Raw genomic sequence first — 13,272 nt, forward strand, 5'->3', positions numbered from 1 at the left:
CCTCATGAAAAATGTGTAGACCTCCAAAAGTCTGGTTCATCCTTGGGATGAATGTCCAAACACCTGAAGGTACCACGTTCATTTGAACAAACAACAGGGGACCACGCAGCCGTCATACCGCTAAGGAAGGGGACGCGTTTTGTCTCCTAGAGATGAACGTACTTTGGTGCAAAAATTGAAAATCAATACTAGAACAACAGCAAAGGACATTGTGAAGATGCTGGAAGAAACAGGTACATAAGTATCAATATTCACAGTAAAACTAGTCCTATATCGACATAACCTGAAAGGCCGCTCACCAAGGAAGAAGCCACTGCTCCAAAACCGCCATAAATAAGCCAGACTACGGTTTGCAACTGCACATGGGGACAAAGATCATACTTTTTGGAGGAATGTCCTCTGGTCTGATGAAACAAAAATAAAACTGATTGGCCATAATGACCATCATTATGTTTGGAGGAAAAGGGGGGAGGCTTGCAACCTGAATAACTCTATCCCAACCGTGAAACACGGGGGTGGCAGCATCATGTTGTGGGGGTGCTTTGCTGCAGGAGGGACTGGTGCACTTCACAAAATAGATGGCATCATGAAGTAGGAAAAGTGTGAATAAATTGAAGCAACATCTCAAGACATCAGTCAGGAAGTTAAAGCTTGGTCGCAAATGGATCTTCCAATTGGACAATGACCCCAAGCATACTTCCAAAGTTGTGGCAAAATGGCTTAACGACAACAACGTCAAGGTATTGTAGTGGTCATCACAAAGACCTGACCTCCATCCTATAGAACATTGTGGACAGAACTGAAAAAGTGTGTGCGAGAAAGGAGGCCTACAAACCTGACTCAGTTACTCCAGCTCTGTCAGAAGGAATGGGCCAAAATTCACCAAACTTATTGTGGGAAGCTTGTGGAAGGCTACCCAAAACGTTTGACCCAATTTAAACAATTTAAAGGCAATGCTACCAAATACAAATTGAGTGTATGTAAACTTCTGACCCACTGGGAATGTGATGAAAGAAATAAAACCTGAAATAAATCATTCTCTATAATTATTCTGACATTTCTCATTCTTAAAATAAAGTGGTGATCCTAACTGACATAAGACAATGACTTTTTACTAGGATTAAATGCCCGAAATTGTTGAGTTTAAATGTATTTGGCTGAGGTGTATGTAAACTTCCGACTTCAACTGTATGTCAATAAACTGGTTAGATGTTACATGCTCTGACTTTGTGGAGAGTTTAGAGGTTCAAATGAGGTCAATGGATGTCAATAATGAACTCGCTTAAAGATCTGGCGGCAGGTAGCCTAGTGGTTAGGGCGTTGGACTTGTAACTGAAAGGTTGCTAGATTGAATCGTTGAGCTGACAAGGTAAAAATCTGTCGTTCTGCCCCTGAACAAGGCAGTTAACCCAATGTTCCTATGCCGCCATTGAAAATAAGAATTTGTTCTTAACTGACTTGCCTAGTTAAATAAAGGTTAAAGAAAAATCTGACTATCATCACTGACCAAGACCTATGGTTGTCAGCCCACACAATAAACTCAGACCTGTGTTGATTTGTCAACTTAACCCTTTGTTTGTCAGGGCAAGAAACACAGATCCACATTAAAATCCCTCATTGTTGTGAAATTGCTTTGCTATCGTTGTCACATGCTCACTAGTCTGAAAACCCATCCTTGAGCTGCCCAGAGGACAAACAAACAAACAAACAAGATAGTTTCCACTTGTGTGAGATCTAAGAAGGTCAAGGGGTTGCTTTGCAGTGCTGCTGAAGAGAACCAGAGCAACCTTAGAGTCACAGCTAAAAAGGTTCACAGGAGATCTCATTATTATGGGGTAAGAGAAGACTAGCAGTGCTGGTATTATCAACCATCGACCCTTTTAGATAGATGGAGGGAGCAATGGACAATTGAGAAAAGGTATGGTGAAGACCATATACTGTAGAGACTTAAGGGCTGATACCAAGTAACCAAAGGAGCCGAGAAGACCTCTAACTGTTGTTGTCATGCAATTCAATTTGGCCTCGCTTCAATTTCAGCAGTGGTCATTAACTACAAACTACAAATGGATGATATCTGTTTGGCATGACAACAATAGTCAGATAATTTTGCTAAAGCAAAAATCTACCTACAGATCTGGGACCAGGTTAATTAACAAAGATGTGGCTTTATCATTTTGAGCCACTTTCAAAATAAATGATGATCCAGCCATAGTCTAATATCACTCAATTCACATTTAATATGTGTTTCTGTTGATTTACCATGTGGGAGGAGGAGAAATTAGGTATATTGCATATTATGTTTAATTTACTGAATTCAACATTAAATACAATGTTTATAATATTGTACATTTAGGAAATGGTGTGGAAAACAATTGATTGTTTATAGTACTTTGCCATCTCTTCTTAAATAAATTATATCTGGGCTTCATGCTTCACCGAACAGCGAAAATGTGCATCGTGGAAATAATTAGTAAAAATGTAGGAGCATTCTACATTATCTGATATTACTTTGAGGCGGAGAGTAATATTAGTACATGTGAATGTATCTCTGTTGTTTACATGGCTTAGGGATTAACTCAAATGGATACCACATTGTTTATCAATCATGAGATAATTCAGAAGGTCACGTGAATCAATATGCAATATTCACACTATGAGCCTATTATAAGCCACAATGATTACAGCTACTCTATTTTGTCAACCAGGACCATGTAAGTACATCTCGCAGTTTGTCTCTCTGGCCTCAGAAGCATGTAACAGCATGGGAAGAGAACCACGGTTTTTTCCCAACAAGTAAGTAAGCGTAATTTAAATGGTGACCTGTAGGAAACAATTATTGAAAAATGTGTGAAAAAAACAAGTTAAACAGGATTTCACCAGCAATGAAACAGCTTAGTCTGAATGGCTATTGAGTCCATTTAGGAGGTGCAAATTATTAGGTTTCTGTCTCGTACTAATTATTACATCATCAGAGAGAAAAGATTACTTACAAACGGCTTTATGTCAGAAGAAATTATGGATATAATTTGCTGCCAAAAGGAGGTCTTTGCATTGTCCGTGTAATAAATTGAGTGTAATTGTTGATGTGGGTAGCATTGAGCGCATTGATTCCCTTTGCAATGTTTCAACGCAATAAACCACATTCACACTGTCAGATCTGCTGACACACTCGTGCCCAAGAATTATGGCATCCTCAAGAAATACAGCTTTGTGAAACTGAAATAATTTCCACAGACAGCAACATTTGGGAGAGACTTGTGCCTTGTCAGGAGAAGAGAGCCTGTCTTTTATGCAGTGGACTGCGAAATGTGGCGGGCCACCCTCCTCTCTACACAGCCTTATCCAGGGACATGGCTTTTCCTGAGTCGACAAATAGAAAGCGGATGTCTGATAGCTCAGAGGGAATGTATACATGGTGCATTGTGCTTTGCATAAAGAAACGCCTCAAGATGGCATTACCTGACCATCCTATCAAAACAGTTCCTTTTCAAGGACTGAACCCTCGTCATGGTCACCCATTTGATGTTGTCCTGAGGAATTACTCCTTGTCACACACGTATGTCTTAATTAATGTTGTTCGGGCTTTTAGCCCTCTTCATAGGCATGATTTAGTGAACGAGAAAACATCCCTATGGTTGACAACACAATGTGTTGAACGAATGGCACTAACAGGTCAAATAAAGAAGGGTCTGGAAGTAGTCAGTAATAGTTTCCCCGTCCATTGTTCTTGGCAATGGATTATTCCCTACAGTGTTTGGTGGTGTATTCATTTTGCAAAGTCAATGTGTGCTAATATGAATAAAAAAAAGATTATTGGGAGAGTTCACTTCTATTAAGGTTGAGCTTATTTTTCGACTTACCTAAGGTGTTGCCGTTTCATCCACACCCCAGCTTGAAAAGTGAACTATGCCTTCAAAAAGTCAAATAAAATGGAATTATTTAATTACTCAGCTGATTATCCTACTTGTCATCTGTTTGATCCGTCTGCTCAATCATCTTGCCATCCTCGCAGATGCAGGCTCATTACGTTATCACCCTAACCTAACCTATTCCAGATCCACACCACCTACAGTGTCTGCTAGGCTCCAAAACCTTCTGATGGAACTTTAACTGAAGTGGAATGTCATAAATAGTGAAATAGTCCTAATTAGTATCAACATCAATGGGTGTTTCTGATGATTAACAAAATGTGTATGATTACCAGCAACCAAATCTACATTTTAAAATCAAAGTTTAAATATTTCATGCTCGATAATGGACACAGTATTGTCCAATGCTTATGTTAACAGACCAACCATCTGGTATGCTGATCAAGGTGAAGAATAAAAGACACACAATTTGAAGGAACATGTTGTGCTTTGAACGTGAGGAGGATAACTCTGATGTATTATGAATATCCACTCAGGATCACCACTGTACAGTAAGTCCACGTCCACATTGGAAATGCCCAGTCTACCATGGGGGGAGAAAGACAAAAATTTGCTCCCTGCTAGCAGAAGGTTGAGTTTCCTTTCCTTTGTGTGATCTGTGTCGAGCTGTTACATCCTTTTCATGATCCCTCAGCCGTCACACAGAGACTCAGAATAAAAGGATGACAACCTGAGCTACAATAGGCTTGTGGTCATTAACCTGTCACGTCACACCCTACACATTTAACATTGTCTAAAACCGTTGCCTTGTGTGGAGTCACTTTGATAAAATCTTGGTATTTTCCTCTTTAATTTGATTTCATTTCCAGACATGTTGCACCTTAATACCACACATCTACAGCACAGAACACTCAGTCACAAAAGCCATTCTTTTGAATTACTTAGGTTGTTTTACAGGTGGAAAAGAATCACGGCCTCAATTTCTGATGTGTGTCGATTCAGGTAAAATTTAGAGGTAAAATTGCGGTCTTTATCTGTTCTGTACAGGTCAAAGTTTATCTGCTTCTCTCCGATGGAAGACTACAGGAGATGAATGAGCACTCTCGATGAGCTGTCTGGTCTAGTCAAAACACATTTCACTAAACAACACGTGTTTCCTCTCAAAAAGGAAGAAGATTGCAATTATCTTGTGAAAAGATGGTTCGAGGAAGAGCAAGGGGAGAGAGAGAAGAGAAAGAGAGAGACTTCACGGTTCAGCCAAGATATTGGTTCTGCTCAGAGGGAGAACTAAGGAAGTTCATTGGCCACTTCTTGCAGATTTAAAAAAAAAAAAAAAAAAGAATTCTGAGAGGTCTCCCATCCAAGTCCTAACCAAGCTGAACCTCACTAAGCTTCACAGGAGACCTGGCAGGATTGTATGGTATTTTTCAAAAGGAGAAAACCTATAAATAACAGGCCACCAGCGATGTATAATTGCTAGGCTGTTTCATTTCAGGATTTCGCTTCTTTTAGCTCCCACCACTCACCTCGGATCTTCCAAAGACCTGCCCTTTCTCATGCAAAGTTGATGACGGCTACTTATTGAACCCTGTTTAATCTTCGAGAGGCTTCATGATTGAATAAATATTGCCGTGCAAAGCAGTGTTGTATCGTTACTTATTTCAAGCATGCTCTTCAAGTGCCGAGCTAATGTCTTCAAGTAATCCAATGTACGGATGTTTGGCTAAAATGGTTTATGGCCAGGATTAAAAAGTACAATACATTTTTTAAAAGCCAAACAAATAATTATAAACCAATCATGAATGAAGAGTTAATTACTTACTTAAGAGGGTCATCAAAGACCGATGAAATGATCAAACTTTGCCTAGGATTAGAATTGTTCAACATCTTTATGCTGGGTGGACACCTTTCAGATACAGGCCTACAGCAGAAGTCCCTTCCATCTCAGGGCTCTCCCTCTTGGCTGTTCACTGAGATGTGACTATACTGTATAGCCCTGGTGATTACTCTCTTTTACAGAGCAACAGAGAGCTGCAGTTGACACCTTTTAATGGCCTTTTTCTACCCCTGTAGCTTGTGTCAAATCCAATCTTCTGGATCTGGTGCAACTTGTCTGCATAAATGTGTTAAATGTTAACGTGCACTGTAAGATTAATAGCCGGCTGCATAGCTCTAGGTGTTGGATTTAATAAATGTTTTATCTTCAAATCTGACTATTACATTAAAGGAACATTTTGACAAATCTAGTGTTCAATATGGATCTGGAGCGCTAGACTGGGACATACACCCTCTGACTGCCCACAGCCAAATGCACACTCTGCAGCAAAAGAGAAAACCCAAACATATTGAAGTATTCCTATGGATATATGACAACAGACTAATTAGAAACAGACCAACCTCATGGACCCCCATAATGAGTTCTGAGGAAATGTTGACACAATATTTTTAAGAGATTACAAGGCAAGGACAACATTATGAATTGTAGTTTTTCATTAAATACAATGCCATTTAAGACCTTGCAAAGAAGCATGTTGAATGACCTTTACATGAGCATGCACCTATCAGACTGTAACCTTCTTTCATGTTCCAAACCAAGCCTAGTGGGAAAACGTCTTAAAGTGAAAATAATGGGCCTTACTCTCGTAAACTAATGATGTAGCTTATTTCTGAGAGTCTCGCTCCTCCAATACTGACTGCTAGCCTATACCAAGTTGGCAGGGAGAGAGCATAATCAAACAGTCAGGGATGATACAGATGTACACTGCTGCTTTGAGGATGTATTAAACATTGATTTACCGAGAGACTAACAAAGTCCTGGTGATTTCTCTCTACATTTACTCCTTATTTGAAATATGAGTCACAATACAATGAGCTAAAGAGTTTAAGGGAATAGAAATCATATCATTATCAAGACTTTATTGAGAAAATCCTCATAATTACTAGAGCAGACTTAACTGGAAAGCACTATTCATGATCAACAATTAGCCACAGTACCACTCTCAAGAAATAGCTCTGGGACTATTTTTCTCATCTCAGCCATAAAGATTCCAACTGTAAATCTAAATCACTCCACCAGATAAACCAGCTCTACATTAGAGAAATTGATGAGCAGGGCTACGTACAGAAGCAGTGGTTCTGCTATAAACACATTCAAGTGGACGGCCAAAATTCCACAATGAGGGGAAGTTAAAGCTGATGTCACTGCCATTAATCTGGAGTTCAGTGTACCGTCCTTTGACACGCAAATGGATCATTCTGACGGCCAGGTCGCTATCGTGCCATATCTCACTCCCCCATTAGCAAGGATGATTTATGGAAAAACTGCATTCGGTGAGATGAGCATTTCACACTTCTTTTTGTGAAATATGACTTGGACGGAATCCTCAGTTGACACAAGCCAAGGCTCCAGCTCCAACCAATGTTCACCGTCACCCTAGAGATGAATATTACTATGAAGAGCTTGAGACGCCTGCAGATAATGTACTACTGGCTACAGGTTTAACACATCTGCCTGTACTCCTTAGGGGCATCAAATGATAAACAGATTGGGTGCAGTTTGAAATTCTAAGCACACAATGAGATGGCATAATATGTGTGTGTTGTCTGGTAAGCTTTTAGGCTATATTATGTTTCTGTATCAGATATTCAGTGTGGTGTATTTAAATGTCCTGTTTTGTCTTCTTCCATGAATTAATGCAGTGTACACATTGCATTATTTGATTTTTTATCTAGTTGAGCTAACTTTTCTTCAAAAAAGTTATTTGAAGTTGACTTTAAGTTAAAGTTGAATTCAAGACACACTCACCATTTGATGATGTAAGGGCCAGTGTGGCCACAGTAATTGCAACCGCTTGTAGCAGTGGGTTCAACAAGCAGTCAAGTGTAATACTGATTAAGTAGAAGAGTGAGCTTGTAATACTTCTGAGATTGTAAAAAAAGGTGGATTTGCATCCCATCACAGAATTGCATATTCAATACTTTTTTTTCAGGGACATCACTACCTACAGTATATATTGAAGCAAGATCAAGGGTGTGGGGTTTCCACGTCAGCAAGTTCACTAACAGAATAGGCACCAGTAGCACAAATATAATGCAAATGGGAAGTTTATTAGGGATTTTTGTACACGGGGAAAGGAGGAAGTTACCAAGCACCTCACAGTCCACAAGTCGTTCTCTTTGTCCGTTCCATTTCTCAGGGGTAATCCTCACACTCGGGTCCTCAGCCAATCCGGTCCGGTACACAGGGGGGTTAGTCTGACAGTCCAGGTCACAACGGGCAATCACACAGATTTTACTCTTGTTTCTCTCACTCTTCATACCTCTATTGTCTCCCACCTCCTCTCCCCTTGATGCAGGCTGCTTCCTCCTTTATCCCCAAGCACTCCCAAACAGCCTTTCCTCGTTGGGGGAGGAAGTCCACATAAGGCCTAGGTGTGGAGCCAGCTACCTGCAAGGTATCTTTCCTCAATTACCACTCCCCTCACCACTCCCTGCCGGTTGCCACAATATGTATATGATTCTTCTAAGGGGGTATAGTCAGGTAGGCTAACGTTAGACTACTCATGTGGGGTACATTAAACGTCCTCAAATAATCTCATTGGCCTAAGCTTTCAGAAAAACTGATATCTCTGTTAAACGCTATATAAACTGACAAGGAAAATAAACACAGCAATGCACATATATAAACGGTTTGGTTTATTGATGTCACATGACAAGGAGGATGTCAACATGTCACATAATTATGCCATATTTCTCTCCTCAATCTAACAGTATATAAATGTCACCCAGTGTTTAGACTGAAACTATATCGCTCAGACACTATATGAAAAGTGTTTTATTATTTTTCTGCACTTATCCTCCACTGAGTCCTCTTGGGAGCAGTGGTAATGACCCACCTTTATTCATTTTTCATAACGACACTGTGCCCTGTGACATTGTGTGCTTCCTTCCTGCCTCACTCCCTGGTTCCACACCATACACAGCTCCAGTTGGAGGCCCTAATTAAGTGTTTATGTGGCCCACAGTTCTATATGCAGGGGTCAACGGCACCAAAACACACTCCAGGTAGCATTCTCTCTGTGTAAGCCTGTGTACTCAGTTTGTTACAAGTCACAAGTTGTAAAAGTGAAAACTGAGAATACCAAACATTAGGTACAAACAAGATTAGTCATACATCACAACATATAGGACCTCAGTAGGTTGGTGATAGAAATGGGAAAAATAACTCCGCTAGAAACCTTAACCTCTTTACTGTGTAGGGAGAGGGATTTGTTATTTTCTTCAGATGATAACTGCATTATTTGTTGAATTCACATTTATGGCACCGTGCGATTTCAGCTGAACCACTGATCTTTCAACAATATGGATGACTATGAATGCTGAATATCATACACATTGGTAATGTACTGAGATATATAGTGAAGTATTAAGGCTACAGTAATAGTTTAGATAACATGAGTTGATTTCATGTTATAATCATGTTTGGTTTTCAATGTTGTGATGTTTAAAAGCCATAAAGTACAACCATAAAATGCAATCAAAACCAAAAGTGCAGTTGCCAAGTGCGACACACAGACCTGAGCTCTAGTTTACAAAATGTATTCGTTAACCATTTTCAAAAGATGTAATTGTTTCATCTGAAAAAGCCTATGATTTCCCTCATGAATAATCATGAAGGTGCTCAGTGACTGCCTCACCCTCATGAAAATTCGATAGGGCCCGGCCAAAAGTGGAGGGCCCACTGCTTTTGTCACCCTACTGCAATAAAGCATCAGGGGTCAATCCTGAGGTAGCCATCCAACAGACACCTCTCATACGGGAGTCAGTGTACTGTATATAGTGCATATAATTTGCTGAGATGGTCAATTATTCAAAGAGCTTTAAAATTGAAGGGCAAAGTATCAATTGAAGAAGATTTTCAGCAGCACAGTTTTGTCCAGTTGACCAAATTTTTTACAAAATCTCAAAGTTTTCGAGTAATCTAAACTAAATAATACATTCTATGGTTTAACTGGGTTTTGTCAGGCGAACAGTAAAGCACAGTAATTCAAAATGTGTTTTATGCATGTCTAACACTTAAATTCTGACAGGGACAACTTAGAAGCAGAACTATCTCCAGCCTATCTAAACCCGAATGAATATTCAGCACAAAACACATTTCTAAATGAGTTCATTCATGAAAATTATTCAGACAGAAGGAAACATGTCCTTTCCTGTTGATATTTGAATGAGGACAACTGCCCAAAGCTCTCTCTCTGTGTCTCTGTAGACCTGACAGGGACTAATATCATTTGAGATTTGGAATTACCCGGCGTGGCTTGGGATCCATTTCATTAGTGATAAGGACACGTACAAAGCAATGTGTCTTTAGAGAAAGTAAAATAATCCACCTTGGAATAGCAATCGCTACAGACATAGTGGATGACCTTGAAAAAAACGTTTCTCTGGCTTTGGTGCATGGATTGTTCTCTGGTCAGGAGTCAGTATTCCAGTATTAATGGAACACAAAAACACATCAGTAAAACAAGGTTATAGTTGCCACCTTGCTCAGAGAACTGATGATTCAAACCACCAGGGTGGTATTTTCTCTTTCAGGTCAGGAGGATTATCAGAGTCTGGCCCAAACACACATTTCCTGTTGTGCACTGAGTCCACCGTCCACCTGGACACCTTCTCCATAGCTGATAAGAGAGGAGAGACACGCTCTGATTGCCCTGACATGGCTGAGAGAGGACCACAGCAGTCTTCATAATATATTCGCTCCGTTGTCCAACATGGGAGTATAGCTAGCTAGGGCCCGGGGAGGACGGGTGCCGGGCTGCCTCTCAGGCTCATGATATGATTGTGTGAGCCAGGTCGTAGAGCGCTGCAGATGGAGTGGGGCAACCCTCCAGAGAACCAGGGACCCTGTCTAGTCTTCTCAATCCCCCAGGTGGTGTAGGGGAGTGCTGGGGCTGCTAGTGACAGATGGGTATGGCTGGTTCATCTGATACAGATGGTATACTACAGTTGTCTCAGGCCCAGCCAGGGAGCCTAGAGTGGGGAGACTAGCACCAGCAGCACATAGCCCACTGTCTTACCAGGCACAGGGAGGGAGGATGATTAGTAGGACAAGCTCAGCAGTCAACCGAGATTGACAGGCACCTGCAAGGCTTACAGCCACTCTGTGTGATGAGACGACTAGCTCCCACACAGCAGATGACAACACAGACTTAGTCAGAGAGGAAACTAGGGGGAGAAATTAAGGAATTAAGGAAGGAAGGAAGGAAGGAAGGAAGGAAGGAAGGAAGGAAGGAAGGAAGGAAGGAAGGAAGGAAGGAAGGAAGGAAGGAAGGAAGGAAGGAAGGAAGGAAGGAAGGAAGGAAGGAAGGAAGGAAGGAAGGAAGGAAGGAAGGAAGGAAGGAAGGAAGGAAGGAAGGAAGGAAGGAAGGAAGGAAGGAAGGAAGGAGGAAGGAAGGAAGGAAGGAAGGAGAGAGAGAGCAGGAAAGGAGGGAAATATCAAAGAAAGAAGGAAGGAGGGCAGTTACAGTATGAAGAGTCCTTGGACAGGGCCAGAGAGACAGCTGGCTAATACCATGTCTGCCATGTTGAGTATGCTCAGAGACTCTAGCCACAGGGAACCATAATACACCAGCCAGGAAAACCTTAGAGGAATAAGTGCCCAATCCTTCATCCTAACTATATGCTTACTGTTAATTAAACAGGTGAAGTTCACAAAACTGGCATAATATAATACTTGCAGCAGGAATCCTGTCTTTTTAGCAATAAGGTCCATGAGATGGCAGCAATTGTTTACTTTAGATCTGCATAAAGCACTGTGAAATTGGTGCACTGGATCATTGGATGAATGCAATGCACGTAATGCAACTGGAAGCTGCTGTATTCCTCAAATTGTTTCATATAAATTACACTTCCATCTACTGTATGTGGAATTGCATTGTTTTGGGAAACATGTTTTTTGCCCCAAGGGAATGATAACTTGACCATCCCACCATAATGTACCTGACCAAACCACTGTTAGTTAACTTTGATCAAAGTGATAAATAGTCATCATCCTTATGAATATGAAACAAATAAATAATGTATTATTTTTGATAGATGGTCACATGGTACCAGTTTGTTTATTAATTATGTATGCTTAAGTAACTTCAAAAGGATTTAATGAGGCATATTAATTGGTCCAGCTTTATGAGAGTGGGTCAAACAAAATGTATGGATTGTTTCAACAGCCACTACAGCAACTACAGCAACTGCTTAAAACAGATACCACCACATCACAACAGGCCATACAGAGGGATCATTGTATTTCAGTTTCAGTGTAATCTTAATGTGGTGGAACATGGTCTCATTCGAATATGTCAAAAGTGATATTTAACCATTCCATTTATACAGTGCCTTCAGAAAGTAATCACACCCCTTGACTTTTTCCAGATTTTGTTGTGTTACAAAGTGGGATTAAAATGTATTTAATTGTCATTTTCTGTCAATGATCTACACAAAATACTCTATAATGTCAAAGTGAAGGAAACATTTTTACACTTGTAAAAAGAAAAACCCACTCATATATATTGATTAGATAACTATTCAACCCCTTAAATCAATGCATGCTAGAATCACCTTTGGCAGCTATTACAGCTGTGAGTCTCTAAGAGCTTTGCACACCTGCATTGTACAATATTTGCATATTATTATTTTTTTAATTCTTCAAGCTCTGTCAAGTTGGTTGTTGATAATTGCTAGACAGCCATCTAAGTCTTGCCATAGATATTGAAGACGATTTATGTAATTAGGCCACTCAGGAACATTTAATGTTGTCTTGGTAAGCAACTCCAGTGTATATTTGGCCTTGTATTTTAAGTTATTGTCTTGCTGAAAGGTGAATTTGTCTCCCATTTTCTGGTGTAAAGTAGACTGAACCAGGTTTTCCTCTAGGATTTTGCCTATGCTTAGCTCTATTTTGTTTCTTTCTATTCACCCCAAATAACTTCCTTGTCGATGAAAAGCATACCCATAACACGAAGCAGCCACCACCATGTTTGAAAATATGAAGAGTGGTACTCTGTGATCTTTTAGATTTGCCCCAAACATAACGCTTTGTATTCAGGACATAAAGTTAATTGTTGAAGTTTTACTTTAGTGCGTTATTGCAAACAGGATGCCTATTTGGGAATATTTGTATCTGTACAGGCTTACTTCTTTTCACGATGTCATTTAGGTTAGTTGTCACGTTCTGACCATCGTTCGTATGTGTTTTCCTTGTTTTAGTGTTGGTCAGGACATGAGCTGGGTGGGCATTCTATGTTGTGTGTCTGGTTTGTCTATTTCTATGTTTGGCCTGATATGGTTCTCAATCAGAGGCAGGTGTTAGTCATTGTCTCTGATTGGGAACCATATTTAGGTAGCC

The 13,272-nt window shown here is 40.3% G+C and overlaps 1 protein-coding gene across 1 annotated transcript in view; it reads right to left on the reverse strand.

The window, feature by feature from the left end:
- Positions 1 to 13,272, reverse strand: part of LOC109909368 (limbic system-associated membrane protein) — a 1,000,013-nt gene that overhangs the window by 631,159 nt on the left and 355,582 nt on the right. The window lies entirely within an intron of this gene.

The sequence above is a fragment of the Oncorhynchus kisutch genome, linkage group LG18 (assembly GCF_002021735.2).
Source record: "Oncorhynchus kisutch isolate 150728-3 linkage group LG18, Okis_V2, whole genome shotgun sequence".
Classification (NCBI taxonomy): Eukaryota; Metazoa; Chordata; class Actinopteri; order Salmoniformes; family Salmonidae; genus Oncorhynchus; species Oncorhynchus kisutch.